This window comes from Polypterus senegalus, chromosome 2 (genome assembly GCF_016835505.1).
Source record: "Polypterus senegalus isolate Bchr_013 chromosome 2, ASM1683550v1, whole genome shotgun sequence".
Lineage (NCBI taxonomy): Eukaryota > Metazoa > Chordata > Cladistia > Polypteriformes > Polypteridae > Polypterus > Polypterus senegalus.
In genome coordinates this window covers 129801390-129820187 of record NC_053155.1, presented here as the reverse complement: position 1 = coordinate 129820187, position 18798 = coordinate 129801390, and positions in this window count along the sequence as shown.

Here is an 18798-nt window from a genome sequence, read left to right as displayed (position 1 = left end):
CTAAGTAAAAGTGTACTCAAGTTATTGTGTTTACATACACACACACACAGACATAATTTCAAAAATACTATTTTTGGACCCAGGGAGGTATAAAACATCAAAATTCATCAAAATCTCGAAGTTGAATTTTTGAATGATTATAATACTTTCCCTATACTTTGTATACGAGAAAGTAAAAACAGAAGGGATGTTTTCTAAACTCAAAACCAATTCAAAGTAGAAATATTTATGACCTGAGATTTGCGTGGTAGACATATGAGAGCCGACAAAATAGCGCCGATTAAAACGCGGCGTCAAAATCGCGAAAGTTTCATTAAATATGAATTACTGGTTTAAAGCATATACAGTAATCCCTTCTCGATCGCGGGAGTTGCGTTCCAGAACCCCCCGCGATAGGTGAAAATCCGTGAAGTAGAAACCATATGTTTTTATGGTTATTTTTATATATTTTAAGCCCTTATAAACTCTCCCACATTGTTAACATTATTAGAGCCCTCTAGACATGAAATAACACCCTTTAGTCAAAAGTTTAAACTGTGCTCCATGACAAGACAGAGATGACAGTTCTTTCTCACAATTAAAAGAATGCAAACATATCTTCTCTTCAAAGGAGCGCCGTCAGGAGCAGAGAATGTCAGAGAGAGCACTCGCTAGGAAAAGCAAACAATCAAAAAATCAATATGTGCTGTTGGGCTTTTAAGTATGAGCACCGCAATAAAGCAGCCGCAAAGAAGGGAGCAATGTGAAGGTAGTCTTTCAGCATTTTTTAGAGTAACCTACGTATATTCTAGGCAAACAGCCCCTCTGCTCACACCCCCTCCGTCAGGAGCAGAGAACGTCAGGGAGAGCGAGATTAAAGCAAACAATCAAAAAATCAATACGTGCTTTTGGGCCACCGCGATAAAGCGGCATTTCTTAGAGGAGCGTCCATATCCTCCAGGCAAACAGCCTCTGTGCAAACAGCCCCTCTGCTCACACCCCCTCCGTCAGGCGCAGAGAATGTCAGAGAAAGACCGAGAAAAGCAAACAATCCGCTCAGGAAGCACATTGTATATCATTGAGGAGTTTTATTTAATATGTAATACATGCTCTGATTGGGTAGCTTCTAAGCCATCCGCCAATAGCGTCCCTTGTATGAAATCAACTGGGCAAACAAACTGAGGAAGCATGTACTTTAAATTAAAAGACCTATTGTCCGCAGAAATCCGCGAACCAGCGAAAAATCCGTGATATATATTTAGATATGCTTACATTTAAAATCCGAGATGGAGTGAAGCCGCGAAAGTCGAAGAGCTATATAGCGAGGGATCACTGTATAATAATGTTTATTTTAGAAGTCAATATTATGAGACGTGGCATGCCATCAGCACGGCACACAGATAGTCCTTAAGATCACGCCCTGCATATGTAGGAAGAATTGCAACAAGACGTCTTGATAGTTGAGCATATTTAGACTTGCTGGCTGCCTGACTGCTGGTAATTCCACTTTGTATACGACACGTTATGCCAACCCTCGACTATTTATTCGCGGCATGCCATCAGCTGTTATAACAGTTACAGTATAACCTAGCACATAATGTGTACATAATGCGCACGTACGCGTCACACTCTCTTGGACTCTATCGCAATTTTGTCGGCGCGCATTTGTCGAAAACTAGTTAGCGGGTTTGTCGGCGCTCATTTGTCCATCGCGGTTTTGTCGGGCTCATATGTCTATCACGCTTTTGGCGGTGAACCGAAATATTAAGTAAATTTGAAGGATTTTGCTTTTATTTTTGGACAGAAAACCATAGATCCCATTTTGAAGTGCAACAACGTGCATGATTTTTTTATAAATTTCTAAATTTAAGTACATTATTTCCACATTCAAATTAATATATTTATCATTATTGCAGTTTGGTAATTTTTTTTAAAATAGGCTATTATGCAAATATCATTTTTGATATTATGAGTAAAGTTCACTCAGCAGTGAAACAATGGATAGTGTTTTTGCCTCCTTCATTCAGTTTTGAGGTTTAGATGCAATACCCAGTTTCTGTCAGAATAAAGTCCGAATGATCTTCTTATGTCTCAGTTGGTTTCTCTGTGGACGCATTTCCTCTTAGATCCAAAAGAAGTGCTGTGTGCACTGGGTTCTCATTCAGCATCATGTGGTTGGGTCTGTGAGTGGTACCTTCAGTTGTCTGCTGCCCCTTCTACCTGTGTCCCATTCTACCATGATAGGCCGTGGCTTCTGAGACCCAGAATTGAATTAAGTGAATTGAAAAGGTGATATTATCGGTTCATTCATCCATTTTGTAAACTGCTTGTTCGGTTGAGGATCACTGGGATTACAGATAACATGCAAGTATTAATTTTTAGAATGCATAACTTAGGGTACTTGTATTATAAAAATTTCATATAGCTTCTCTTGTGTGAATATCTGACACTAGAAGTTTTGACAATTTTCATAACAGTTATAAAGACCAAGAGAAGAAGGTGTCTAGATAGATAGATAGATAGATAGATAGATAGATAGATAGATAGATAGATAGATAGATAGATAGATAGATAGATAGATAGATAGATAGATAGATAGATAGATACTTTATTAATCCCAAGGGGAAATTCACATAATCCAGCAGCAGTATACTGATACAAAGAAACAATATTAAATTAAATAGTAATAAAAATGAAAAGAATTAAAATAAAATTAATGTTCGCATTTACTCCCCCGGGTGGAATTGAAGAGTCGCATAGTGTGGGGGAGGAACGATCTCTTTAGTCTGTCAGTGGAACAGGACAGTGACAAAAGTCTGTCACTGAAGCTACTCCTCTGTCTGGAGATGACACTGTTAAGTGGATGCAGTGGATTGTAAGCAATAAGAGCAGTACACAGTACTAACGTTGAAGTGCTACAGTCCTGGAGCTTTTCTGACCTGTTCTTTTCCACCTCTCTCCCTTGTCTGGAGACAAACCGCAAGTTGCCTTGCATCTTATTACTGTTACATCTTATTAATGTAGATTTGTTTGTCTAAACTTTATTTTTTTCCTTCTTTGGCAGAAGGCAGAAAATTAGATCTGCTTTTGTGAAGTAGTCAAACATCTGTTGCCCCTTTTAGGACTGTGAGACTTTGGAATGGAAACATTTAAAATTATTTTGAAATACTCTTAATTAAATTATGCAGGAGAATTCCTTTTTATATACACTGAAACATAAATTAAAGCAATATCGTCACATCGCTTATTTCATTTTGATTTTAAAGAGCATTGTTATGAAGACAGATAATGATTAATTTATGTATGAACCATTACAGTTCTCTGTTTTGGGCTAAAAAGTAATTTCACCCTTATGTGAATAAAGTGAATGTGTTACTTATAATTTAGACAGATGATCTATGGCATCAAAGCCAAATGGAAATGGGTCATTTGTGGTCCTGGTTTGAGTTTAGGCTTATTTGTATAGTTGATGTATTGAATAAATTAAGCACTAAAATTAATGAATTATAAATTCCATGACTTTGATTTCAGTCTTCATTGTTTATATTTAAAGTGCAAATACCATCCATTCATCCATCTTCCAAACCCACTCATCCAGGATGTCCACCGGGGAGCTGGAGCCTATCCCAACAATCATAGGGGACAAGGCAGGACTAAGACCTGATCAGGACACACTCATACACCACGCACACACACACACACACACACACACACACACACACACACACACACACCAAGATCAATTTAACATCACCAGTCCACTTAACCTCTTTGGACTGTGGAAGGAAAGCAGAACATGTAAACTCCAACTGCAAATAACATTTGTTTGATCTTGGTATACTTAATGCAGATGAAGATTGCATGGATTTAAATTTATTATTAAAATCAGTGTCCTTGTTGATTTAAAAGAGTAGCTTTCATCCAAATGTTTTAAAAAATATATCTTTTATTATTTTCTTTCTTAACACTGATGCATTTTTTACCTGTTTTTCTTTTAAGAGATATGCATCAAAGCCAGTCACTTAGACACATAAAGAATAATAGAGCTGGAAAGAAGTCCCTCCTTCAAGAACAGAATGTTTTTGTAACTCGGTGTAAAACTAAACAACGATTACGTCTGGATCTTACCTGTTATTGCATGTATTGTTGCTCTTTTATTACATTGTTAACCCTTGGATTATAAGGGAATGTTAGGAAGAGAACTAACTGAAAAAATAATGTATGTTTAAAAATAAAAACCCTGATAAGACCTTACAAAACAGCTACAAAATATGCTCCCCTGAGCTAGCACAATCACAGGAAAAATGTATGAGGTTGTTCTCTTCAGCCAAATTGGCTGACTACTTTGGAGTTGATCCATAGAGTTGGAGGTAAAAATGATTTCATGTAATAGTGTGTGAAGAAATCATGATAGGGAAGAAAACACACATTTCTGTCTTAATACTAAAGTGTATTGACTGTCCTCCTCAAAACCAGGGGATATTCTTCTACATGTAAGGTTGGATTAGAAGTAAATATACTGTCTAAGATGAATGTCCTATTTTTGTGATTGGCAACTTATTAAAGAAATGAAAAAGTATTCTCTAAGATTCAAATACTAAATAAAGATTTGAATATTTTTATTTAAGTGGACTAAACATACCACCACTTCCTCTTCCATTTTGCAATGAGTGTAATCATTTTAAAATTTAAAACATGAAAATTAGATACCTCTGCTCTAACCGTTTCTCATAAAATTTACATTGCATTGTGGAAGAGTATCAAACTGGCTCATTTTCTGCCTCCAGAGAATAACCTGAAAGACCCTGGGACTTGACAAGGCAACAAAAGCAAATTTGTGTCACTAACACTCCTACATTTTACAAGAGAGATCCGTAAAGGTCCAATAGGCTAACTATCAAAGTACACTTGACTGGAGCACCCTGATTTGTGAGTTCTTACATGGACTAACCAAAATGTCTGATTTAGCAAGTCAGAAAATAATAGTAAGGTGTGTATGGAGGTGATGGTTCCGCAAATATTTATGAAATGATATTGGCGTAAGAAACAATCTCAACTTATTTCCTATATAAGCCAGCAAATGAAAGGGCCTCACGTTTTCATTGGCATTATGGCTCGGAAATGGAACATCAAACCCAAGAAAGACAAAGCACAAAGAGCTAACTGTACACAGCAGTATACAAGCTATTATGAACATCTTTTCAATGATAATTCAAAGAGGATGTAAAAGGTTATTTTTCCTTGAGGGGATGATAGTAATGCCAGCTGATCCTATAGCAATCCTTTAAATTGGTCATTAATTGCTGTGAATAAGGATCTTCCACCGCTTGTTGTGCTGAGCCAAAAATTGTGTAAGGAAGGAAGAAATTATACAAAGGTATAATTAATTTATGACCTTATTCTTTAACTTTAATCCTCTGGAGAGCTACACACTGTACTAAGGAATACCTTTGAATGGGGGTAGGTCAGTATTTCACAAAAGAAGGTAGTAACTGAATCTTCGTGGAGTTTTTAAAAAACTTTCAAGATGGGCAGGAAATTGGCATAGTGGTTTGCATTACTGCTGCAAAGTTTCAGTGATCTGGGATCAAATCCTGACCTGACAGCTCCACACACTGAGCCATCCCTTTAGAATTGCTACCCAACCTCTCCTTACTTCATGTCTTGCACTCTCTCTTACCAGTTCTGCTCTCCATAAGTAGATACTTACTATTATAAAGGAAACAAGAAAAAATCAATTCCATGTAATGCTCTAAAAAAGTTTTTAAAAACTGATTTATTAAATGTGCATAGTGGACGTTGGTTAAGAGTAAATTACACACAGACTAACCCTCTGCCTTGGGCCAATTCATGTCTTAACTTGATTTTATTTGAGAAACATTAGGTCAATGGATATTGACAAGTTAGGCTTAGAATAGCCTTCGCTCATATAAAATACACTAATGTATTTTATCTCCACTTCTAATTTATTATTCAGGAGGCTATTTATTTAACGTAGGAAATTCCATGGTTGCTCAATTGCTACTTGCCTAGGCAGTGTTTCATACATAGTCAAATTCAGTGCTGGAAAAGTTTTTCATTACTTTTTAGCACTCCTGATAGAACCTCCTACATGTCAGTAATGTATCTAAATCTATTTTATACAATTTAGTTTTGTTTGACTTGTCATTACTTTTTATGTTGTAATGTTTTGATTTTTTTACCAGTTTCCTGGTGATGTCACTCCTCACCATTTTGTGTCTGGGTTTTTATTTAAACAATAGCATTCTTTATATATTAAATCCTGGGTGCCACTAGCTTTGTGGCCGTGGACACCACAGTAGGTAACATGCTGCACTCAGGCAAAGTGCCTGAAATTCAAAGGAAAACCTTAATTAGAAACAAAAAGCTAAGATTAAAACGAAAAATAAATAAACTAACAGAAAAGGAAATACTGGTATAGACAATTGCTCTATTTTGTAACAGAAAGTTTAGAATGCTGAAAGATTAAGACAGATTTCTCAATGTAACAACCAGCTCATGACCTCGACAATGCTTTATTTTTCGTTAATTCCAAAAGAAATCTTCTTTCTAAACCTTTGTTAATTTGGACTCTCCATCGGTTCTCCTAAACCAGGGGTCCTCAATCACGGTCCTGGAGAGCCGCAGTGGCTGCAGGTTTTTGCTCCAACCCAGTTGCTAAATAAAAAGCACTTATTGCTAAAGTAACACTTCTGCTTCACTTTAGTGATTTTGAGCCCTTATTGCTTAATTTTGTCTTAAACAGCTATTTTAATTGCTCCTTATTATCAATAACATGCAATTGACAAGAGAGAACAGCATTTCTCCATTTAGCTTATTTACATTTACACCTGTGTGTAGTTATCTGCACTATTGGGTTTAATTAAATACTTGGAAGAAAAATGAAGAGAAAAAAGTGAAGGACTGAGAATTACTCGTCCATTTTAGCCTTCAAATCATTTGCATGATAGAAAGGGAAAGAAAATCTAGGATATGAGAATGACCTGACATAGCAGAGTTAATTTAATTTCATAGCTTGTTAGTGCTTTATTGGCAAGAATTGCTTTCTAATTAAGCAACCAGGTCAGAACAAAAACCTGCAGCCACTGCGGCTCTCCAGGACTGGGATTGAGGACCCCTGTCCTAAACATATCACTCTGGCCCAGCGTAAAGTATCTAGTGACTTTTACCCATCTTCTTTTTTCAAGTACTTTAATATATTAAAATCAGTGTCAACCAACAATATTTATTTCTCTTTCATATTTTTATACACAGGTTGTAGATGCAAGTGTTTTTCAAGATGTCAAGGAAATAGTTGGAAGAACAGAAGAACAAATAAAAATTAAATAGGATAAAGATCTTTTAATTTACCTCTACTGTTACAGGAAAATGCTACAACCAAGGCAAAACACAGCACATAAAAGTGTTCACCTGCAAATGCTTCCTATGGCCTCCATTTTAGGTGTCAGTACTGTAAGGCAGCGTTTCTAGTATTTGCAACCCATTTTCATAACAGTTTTAATTGCGCCCCCCTAACTTTTTTTGAAAGGAGCCCACTAATACTAATTTGTTCTTTTTGAATTAATGATATGTCATAGATGCATATTTTATTATAGGCTACCTACTTAACTTTAATCGACATTTATCTAACTCTATATTTATTTTTCTAGTATCAGAATGCAGCTTAAGTTAATTTGTTTTGGTTTCAATAGATGTATTTTTCATATTTTTGATTCTTGCTTTCTTTTTTTCACATCTTTGTGACAGGGGGGCACGCCCCAAAGTTTGAGAACCGCTGCTGTAAGGTATTACTACACTATGGCTCTCTGGACAGTCTTTATTGCGATTGGGCACATTTATTGACCCATATAGAACCCCAGAACAGAATCCTACAGTGCCAAAACAAATTATCACAATTCATGCTGAAAGTAAAAGTTATAAAATGTTGTTCTGGCCCAGCTCAGAGGGCCACAGTGTTTAATGGGAAAGCCACAAAACCATCCTTCTTCTTCTTCTTTTTCTTAATCTTTTTCAACTTTTCCCACTACTATGTGGGGCCAATGTGCTAGATCAACCTTCTTCAAACAACTCATGCACCTACTTGCCAGTCAAGCCCTTTGAAATCCATTTTTAGAAGATAGAAGTTAAAAGGATGAAGTTATACAAACTCTGAGCAAATGTATTACCACCAAATACCGTATGTTAACGTTGCCTATAGCCTTAATCCTCCTTGTCTCCGTGGACTTAACTAATTATATACAACATCCACTATGTTCTGCTATCTTGTACATACCAAAATGTGCACAGAAAGCTCCTGAAAGCAGTTACAGTCTCAACCAAGGAAATAACTGACAGGTAAAACATATTTGTAGTAATATTGCTACATTCTAAATCCTACATACTAGACCTTAAAGTGTAACACTATACTGTATCATTCCATGTCCTGGGAATTACAGTGCCTATCGAACATATTCACCCCATATAGGTTTTCACATTTTATTGATATACAACTTTGAATCAAAGTGGGTTTGAATTGTTTTTTTTTTGACACTGTTCAATTAAAATGACTTTTTAATGTGAAAGGTAAAATAGATCTCTGCAAAGTGATTTAAAGTAATTACAAATATAAAAACAACACAAAATAATTGGTTACATTAAGTATTCACCCCCTATTTAGTAGATACACATTTGGCAGCCATGACAGCCTTGAGTCTGTGTGCATAGGTCACTATCAGCGTTGAACATTTGGATGCTGCCATTTCTCCCCATTATTCTTTGTAAAACTACTAAACAGCCTCCTTCAAGTCCAGGCACAAATTCTCAGTCGGACTAAGGTCTGGACTCTGCCTGGGCCAACTCCAGGGCCTTCACATTGCTATTTTTAAGTTATTTCTTTGTAGATTTGACTTTATCCTTGAGCTCATTGTCTTGCTAGAAAACCAATCTGCGAATCTGCAGGTTTCTTTCAGATTGTATCAGGCTTTCCTGTAGGATTTCCAAATATTTTGCTGCGTTTATTTTTTTCCTCATTTCTCACAGGCCTTCCAGGGCATATTGCAAGGATACATTCCCACAGCATAATGGTGGAGATGGTGTGTTTTTGTTAATGTACAGTGGTTGGCTTCTGCCAAATATGGCTTTTAGTGCAATGAACAAAAAGTCTCATAAGACCGTAGAGCCTCCTTCTAGCTCATTTCAGAGTCTTTCATGTGCGTTCTGACAAACATCTTGTGCATTTTTGTAACAGTGGCTTTTTCTTTGCCACTCTCTCATAAAGTCGCAACCTATGAAACACCTTAGCAACAATTGTTGTATCCACAGTCTTTCCAATCTTAGGCATTGTAGCTTGTAACTCCTTCAGAGTTATCATAGGTTTCTTGGTAGTCTGCCTCAATAGTCTTCTTCTTCCAAAATCAGTTTTTGTGGACAACCTGCACATGTTGATTTACAGTTGTGTCATACACTTTCCATCTCCTAATAATCAATGTAACTCAACTCTAAGATATATTCACTCACTTGGATATTTTCTTGTCTCCCTGACTTGCACTTTTCTTTCAGCTTTTCACATCGCTGAATGGAGTCTACTTTTGTCTTCATTGTGTAAGTTAGACTGCCAAACTGACTTACCCCAAATTGGACCTTCCAGATAAGGTGCATTTATACTACAACTCCCGACAGGTGATCTTCATTTAACTAATTATAGGACTTGTAAAAAGTGTAAAGACTGCACAAGTGATGATTTAGGTGAGTCATAGGGAATGGATATGTACTTACATGATCAGTTATCTGGTGTTTTAAATTTATAATTAACTCGGACCACTTTGCAGATTTCTGTTTAGTGTGACATTAAAGAGTAGTTTTCTGCTGATCTGTATTGAAAATGGCAGATTAAATCTACTGTGATTTAACATTGTATAGCAATAAAATTGTGAACACTTACAAGGAGTGAATACTTTTTATAGGCAGTGTATATCCGGCATGATGAATGCTACAATTACCACGATTCTCTCCTGCACATGTCATAGATTTTACTCTCCCTTGTTGTTTCATTTTGGTAAATAAATTGCCCTCAATAAAGGAAACCACCTGTGTTTCTCATTTTACTGTAAGTCAAGATCAAGGGGTAGTGCCATGTCAGCCCCTTAGTAATTTTTAATAAGTAACTGATGACTCAAGTCATCCTGTGTCTACTAAGTTAAATTGAAAAGATTTAATTACTTTTGTTTAGCTTCTTAAATTGATTAGATCTGTGTTGGGCCTATTTACGATGTGCTTGTCACATTTTATTTACATTTGAAGCATTACATTTTGAAAATCTGTACTCTTGCAGCACTTTGTTCAACCGATATATTGTAATATTTAAAAAGTCAAGCAATAAGTTGGTGTATTTTTAAACTGTGCATTTTGATTATTTTAAAGCTAAAGCGAATTAGTATATTTCAAAAAACAGAGTTAAAACACTTGAGATTGATGGTGAAATCATTCTTTTTAAAAACGTCACATTATATACAGTATTATCCTGTTTATCCACTTCATGATTCGTGCTGGACAACTATTGTAATGATGATATTGTACTTTATTTTGAGCTATGATTAGCTTTGGAACAGAAATTTCAGACAAAATAACAAAAAGCAAGTATACCACAAAAAACTCTTGACTTGGGAGGTAGGTATGGGATTCATAATTGTTGCCTTTTTTAGATGTTTATAGCAATTAATATTTACTATATTTATCCATGGTCTTTCCCAAGATATTTTCCCTAAATATGGTTTGGCACAAATAAAAGAAAGACATTTCTAAATTTAGCTTAAGATCAAAGACTACTTGTTGTGAAACTATGTTAAAAGAGTTCAATAACCTATCTTAACTCATCAGGGAGCTGGTAATTTTAATTTACTTGGCACATACAAATATTCCCACCTGCAAGTGGAAAACAAACTATTAAGAGAAAGCATTTTTGAAGTAGTTTCCCGGCACACATGTGCAACACATTGTTTCTTGAATCCCCTATTCTTGTTATTACAATAGGAGCACCTTCATCAAATCAAAATCCTTGCTGTGCTCTTAGTATTATTCCAACCCAAGAATGACCCACTATATAATGTTTGGTAATGTTATTGATGATTTATAAATTTACATTAAACTGCCCCTCATACTGTCACTGGCAGCCAGTGCTCATCCTAGCCAAAGCTGAAACCAGCCTTGGATGGCACGCCATTGCTTGGCACTATCATAGTGGACAACCCAATAGCTTGTGTTTTGTCCCTGTGAAAGAAGGTAGACCTTCTGCTGGAGACACATGCTATCATGAACAGAACATGCAAAGTACACATATAAGACAGGCTGCCCTGGATACAAATGAGGGTCATAGTGCTGCTCCCCATCACTGTGCATGATACATAAGTTACTTTTTACTGGAACACAACACATTGTATTATCTCGAGTATGTCCCCCCTGAAGCTCACATTTAATGAAAGGCAATTCATTTTTTTCCTTATATGACTTTTGGACTAGAACAGCTATCTTTGCAAATATTTTATCAAAACTGAAACTTCATTATAAAGTTACGCAGTTTTAAATTGGACCATGCTAGATGGTGATCAGCTGTTTCTTTTTGGTCATTTGTCATCTCAGTGTTAGCTGGCAGTTGGTTAAGAAATCAAGAAGCAATTACAAAAAGAGTGCAGATGTTTAAGACCAAATGGAGCCATTTAGCGTTCAGAATTTTAACTAGCAAGATAATTAAAATGAAGCACAAAAGTGTTGCTTAAGCAATAATGTCTTCAGTAGCAAAAACTACAATCTAATTAAGAAATCAGGCTGGAACAAAAATCTGCAGCCCACCAGGATGAAACTTGAGAATCCTGTGGTATAAAGTCATATGTGATAAAACTATTATGATAGGCTCTATTCAAAACATATACTGATTTCTTTGTACATTTCAAAACTATAAAGATTGTTATGGTCAAAAAGTCAATTTTTGCAATTGTATGCATTTTAATAGCACTATACACTTTAGATAGATAGATAGATAGATAGATAGATAGATAGATAGATAGATAGATAGATAGATAGATAGATAGATAGATAAATTAAAGAGTTATAAAAATGCAGGTATAACAGACAATAACTTTGAATAATGTTAACGTTTACACCCCCGGGTGGAATTGAAGAGTCGCATAGTGTGGGGGAGGAGCGATCTCCTCAGTCTGTCAGTGGAGCAGGACAGTGACAGCAGTCTGTCGCTGAAGCTGCTCCTCTGTCTGGAGATAATACTGTTCAGTGGATGCAGAGGATTCTCCATGATTGACAGGAGCCTGCTCAGCGCCCGTCGCTCTGCCATGGATGTCAAACTGTCCAGCTCCATGCCTAAAATAGAGCCTGCCTTCCTCACCAATTTGTCTAGGTGTGAGGTATCCCTCTTCTTTATGCTGCCTCCCCAGCACACCACCACGTAGAAGAGGGAGCTCACCACAACTGCCTGATAGAACATCTGCAGCATCTTATTGCAGATGTTGAAGGACGCCAGCCTTCTAAGGAAGTATAGTCAGCTCTGTCCTCTCTTGCACAGAGCATCAGTATTGGCAGTCCAGTCCAATTTATCATCCAGCTGAACTCCCAGGTATTTATAGGTCTGCACCCTCTGCACACAGTCACCCCTGATGATCACGGGTCCATGAAGGACCTGGGCCTCCTAAAATCCTTCGCCAACTTCTTGGTTTTGCTGGTGTTCAGTTGTAGGTGGTTTGAGTCGCACCATTCAACAAAGTCCTTGATTAGTTTCCTATACTCCTCCTCCTGCCCACTCCTGATGCAGCCCACGATAGCAGTGTCGTCAGCAAACTTTTGCACGTGGCAGGACTCCGAGTTGTATTGTAAGTCAGATGTATATGGGCTGAACAGGACTGGAGAAAGCACAGTCCCTTGCGGAGCTCTTGTGCTGCTGACCACAATGTCAGACATGCAGTTCCCGAGACGCACATACTAAGGTCTGTCTGTAAGATAGTCCATGATCCATGCTACCAGGATGAATCTACTCCCATCTCTGTCAACTTGTCCCTAAGGAACAGAGGTTGGATGGTGTTGAAGGTGCTATAGAAGGCCAGAAACATAATTTTTACAGCGCCACTGCCTCTGTCCAAGTGGGAGAGGGATCGATATAGCATACATTGTCCGCTCCCACCTTCTCGTGGTATGCAAACTGCAAAGGGTCAAGGGCGTGCTGGACCTGTGGCCTCAGGTGGTGAAGCAGCAGCTTGGTCTTTATCACATGTGACATCAGAGCGACGGGCCGGAAGTCATTCAGCTCCCTAGGACGTGATACCTTTGGGACTGGGGTGATGCAAGATGTTTTCCAATGCCTCGGGACTCTCACCTGTTCCAGGCTCAGGTTGAAGATGCACTGTAGAGGACTCCCCAGGTCCAACGCACAGGCCTTCAGCAGTCATGGCGATACTCCATCCGGACCCACTGCTTTGCTGGCACAAAGTCTCCTCAGCTCTCTGCTTACCTGGGCTGCTGTAATTCTGGGTGAGGGGAAACTCTCTCCTATGCTGGTATCAGCAGAAGGATAGGTGGAGGGTGCAGTACTCAGTGATTTATCAGTGATTTTTAATAATTCTTTCCAAATCTGATGTGGAAATTGTCATTAGAACATTCACATATCTCGAGTTCTGGGTTTGAATTGCAATGTGGAGTCTGCATGTTCCTCTTATGTCTTCATGGGCTTTTATCCATGTAAGAAGGCCCAAACATTAATGTTTAGTTAATTTGCTGATGCCATTCTAGTGGTTGCCCTGCCCTGTCCTGTCAGGGTTGTTTCCTGGCTTGTGCCTTGTGTTGCTGGGATAGACTATGGTCCTTGCAGCTTTGCACAGGAATAAGATGTTAAATCATAAAGAAGAAAGGCTGCTGGCTCAATCTTTACTGCTGTGACTCCAAGCAAAACATACCAGTTCTAATATATATATTGTAAACTCAATCATTTTTGTATGAAAATGGCACAAGTTGGTTGACTCATTGATTCCCCACACCATGATCTATTTTTCAATTAATCAAAAATATTCAACAACACATTGAACAAGTCAGTTGGAGAAGGATAAAACTATATAACCCATACGGCATCAAACATCCACATCCACCCCATCACCAAAGAGAGCCTAGAAACGTAGTCAAAACTAATCATGTGCCTGGATGAAAGGAAAGATAATTAAGAATGAAAAAAATCATGCACCCTGCTACATAAGCCTAAATGGGCTATAATGGTGATGTTTCCACTGAGGTAAACCAGCTCATGATGAATTTCAAAGATACCCCATTAATTCAAGATAATTCTAAGTGAATTAAATGAAACAATGGAGATTGTCAATTGTGAAAAGAAACAAAGAAGCTCAGGAGATTTCCATAAATAGATAAGAAGTAACTGCTAGAGTACCAAGGCAGAATTAATTCAGTGTGGCATTTTGACATGGTCAGGTCATACCATTTTCCTATATGCGTGTAGTCTTCTTTACATAAACATTAATTTACCTAACAAATAATAACTGTCCACCTTTTGCTAATGACTAGTCGAACATGAAAATCAGGTCACAAAATATTAGTCACTTAATGGGAAACTGGTGCCTCATCTCTTTCGATTGACATCAGATCATCATTTGACGATATCGAGCCACATATATTTTAATGATATAAAAAAGTGAGATGCTTGCAAACACCTGCTGAGCAGGAAAATGTCTTGGCCATGATCAGCCTAAATTGAATACCTCAGTTTTAGAATCAAACAACTTTTAAACAAGAAAGGACAAACCATAATAACATGGAGCTATTATACAGACTACACACACTGCATGACTCAATCTACTAATTACATGTCCAATTGCATAGTGCTAACTAGCATGTGGCCCAGTGTTTGCTGGTCAGCCAGACACCAGCACATACTTGAAATTATTTTTTATGTAAATAACTGTTCATTATGCTCTTTGAAACAGGAGTATCATACTGTTGGCTTCTTTACCATGAGGTGGAAAGAGCACACATCGGCATACTTGGTGGATTTTCCCAATTTAGCACAGTCCTCCTCAGAGATGGGTGAAAATCAAGATGGAGCAGAACATCTTGTTAATGCTGCATTCCTGATATTGATCTGTTTTCTTTTTTTCAGATTACTCTGGCTGCTTTTAACGGAGCAAATGGAAATTTCTTACCTCTTAACCAGTATGAACTGCATGGTCTCAACCGCAAAAAACTCAGCCAGAAACAGGCTTTCAACACCAGGCACCAAGATAATTGCACATATTACAAGAAGCAGGACTTTTTAGATAAGGGATTACACTGAGAATATGAAAGAACATTGATAAAACCTGCTTAAGAAGAAAAATCTGGGGGTTGTTATAAAAAGTTATAATAACATGTTAATATACTGAAGCAGGTTTATTACTTATTTTTCACCACATCTGGTTAAGCTGTGCCTCACTGCACTGAGTGACAGATGAGCAAAAGCATCAAAAGGAAAATTTTGGGGGAGATGAGTAACATTTACAGACAGAAATGTAGAGGGATTTGTCTTATCTGTAGCCAGAATGAGAAAACAGGAGGGAGATGCCAGAACATGTGGAGGAAGGTGCCAGTTAAAGCAAAGGAGAAAAGGGTGACTGAGTGAATGAGTGAAAAGACCGATGAAAAAACATTAACAGGGTATAGGATAAAGTCTATAAATTATTAAAGGTGGGGCAAATTTGTGAATATCAGACATTCAAGACATTTTGCCAACTGATACCCAAAGCCGGTGGAGGAAGATTGCAGGACCATTGTGAATATTCATTTAGAGGGAATGTTGTCCACATCCACTTTGCAGTCAACAAACTATAGGGAAGTGCATCTTTGTTTAGGTAAATGTTTGCTAAATTTATGTTAGGCTGTCTTGATTCAACATCTTTTGGAAATACTTTATAGCAATTTTATTGATAAGTCATTAATAAATAATGGATTATTAGTTTGTATACACTTAAATATTAGAAATGTCATTAAAGGATCATTTATAAATGTTGTTATATGAGAATTCATATATTGGTAAAAATTTTAAAATACTTTTCATTAATGTGTCATTAACAAACATTATACACAGCTTCTTCACATCTTTGCAAATTATTTATACAGTAGATTCCATAAACTAAAGTTGAAACTGTTCATCTACTGTAAAGGTTTATTAAAGAAAGTAATGAAATTTATTATAAATCATTATGCACTATTTGTATTCTGTGCCTTGTAATAGGAGATGGCATTGGACTGACATTCCGGCTGGGATGGAGGGTGTGTCTGTTTCCAAATGGATGGATGGATCGAGAGAAAATGCCATAGATTGTACAGTTCCCCCATACACTAGATGGCAGGACTCCTGAGCTGGTACCCACAGGGTGTGTTGGGAATTGCAGTTGCGCTGGGCAAACTTGCTGGCTGCCATGGGTGCTGCCAGCCAGAGCTGTATGAGAGAACTGTCCCCACTTTGAGGGGATTCCTGTTGACCAGTAAGTAATTCCAAAGTGCAATATCATAGCAGCGAAAGTGCTCCCAGGTCCAGCATTATAAGATGGCCACCTCACCTCATTAAGGAGTTGGAGTTGGGAGGAGGTGGGCAGTGTTTGTTGGGAGGTGTGAAATGAAAGGAAAAGAATAATCAACGTTAGTTCAGTTTAATATACGTTGTAATATTTGTGGAGAAGCCTATAAAATGTTTTTCTGAACATTAAACAATTGTTATTTGTACCTGTGACTGTGCCAATGAAGTTTTGTCTGGGGTTTGGGGTACGATTGCACCCCCTAGTTGTCACAGCCTCTTGTATTTTTTTCAGAACCACAACAACTGAAGTTTTACTGATGCAGATTACTGATTCTTCATCAGAGATCACCAACATGTTAAAACAGAACTTTAGTTCTTTTTGGCAAGTTGTGGCTGTGAACCCATTGCAGGCGGTTGGGTCCACTATTTGCCCATTCTAGTATTACTGGTACTTTAAAATACAGTGAGTGCTTAAAGGTTGTTTGTGTGTTCTGTGATTCCACATTTAGATCTGCCACTCAGTATGTGTTTTTAATTAGTTTATCAACTTCAGTGGTCCATTACAATGCACATATTGCAGATCAACAATGCATAAGTACTACATTTCATTTAAATCAGATATCCATTGCCCTACCCTACCCCACCCAATGAACAAGAAATAAGAAAACGTTAATATGGTGTAATCACTAAGAGACACTGAAATATCTAAAGGTTAGCATCGGTTTAGCATTTCAGTTAATCAAGGAAAATATTACTAAATGTCTGCTTTATATTTAAATAGATTCTATGCACTTTCAGGCATATGTATGCAGTGAGTTTGAGTACATAAATTCTTGTATTTGATTTTGTTGATGAAGTGAAAAATCTATGGCAGTTATGTCTTCATCCACAGCTGTGTTTCAAACAGTACAATAGTGATCTAATTCTCCCCAGTTTCTGAACTGTGAATTTTTGGCATGTCAGCTCATCATCTTTAAATAATTCTTTCTACAATATAACATTTCTTTCATTTTTTTCTTTCAGAGTATCTGGTAATATTTTACTGTAGTTCTAAAAATACAGTAGGTGTCCTTCCTCAGATGAACTCACTTAGTTATGTGCTTGTGGCAACTCTTTTTGGTCTGCTAGATGGGCTTTTTACTTGTTCAGAGTGGTATACCAGTCCAAAAGCCCTTTCAGCGTGAGATATAATTACTCAGATGACTAAATCTTCCAATATTATTTTCTATCCTTTTGCAGCAAAATATATATATCATGGTTAACTCACAGATTTCTACTAAAATGATCCCTTCTTCACAGTCTCATCACAAATTATGACAAGTCTTGGCACAGGAACATAAATGATACTATTATAGTATCTTTATTCTAGTGTATAATGCAACTGACAAAGAGGATGCAACTTTATTGTATCATTCACAGAAAAGAACTATAAAGTTAACTAACACACCCACATCTTTATGCAGCAGTCTTACAGAACAAATTATTTGCCCACAAAGACTGAATATTTCAAAATAATAGTTGCTTTCATGAGGCCTTTCAACCTTAGTCAAAAATCACATTGAAAATTTAAGCAAAAAGATCAAAAACCTCAATTAAGGAAATAGCTGCAAAATTAGCTTGTCATGTAGGAAGAAACTAGGATGCTGCAGCTGTTGCAATGCCTTCTTAAACACCTGTACTATAGTGACATCACACATAATGACATGAGTCACGTGACCAGCAAAGGTGCCACTGAGATTCAACAAAAAGGCAGCACCTGTAACCAAAACAAATATCTAAAGATTTGGACTCATTGACGTCAACAGTGAAAGGATCAAATTAATGATCAGAAAAAAAACAAAACCAACACATGCCAAATTTGCACAAAATGTTTATTATGCCAAAAAAAAACTTTGATTCTTAACATCATCATCACAATTCAGCATCAAGAGAATTCAAAAATAAGAACATTTTTTAATTAGACTAGGGGGCTTTGCCCCTTGTTGCTTCACGCACCAGCCACTTCACATCTCTGCCTCTCGCGTATGTGGATTTCACTTTCACCAAACAACAACTCTTTTAATTCTCATAGATATGCCTCTTCATTAGGAAGAAACACTACTTTTCCCTGATGGCAACACGAATTAGACGATCTACGAGTCTCCGACTTAAAGTTAAAATCCAAACAATATATTCAATTTCTTTTTGCCGTTTCATTATTTCACCAAGTTATAATTTCCATTTGTTTGTGCTATTGTGAGCTTTACTATCATTTTTTGAGACTT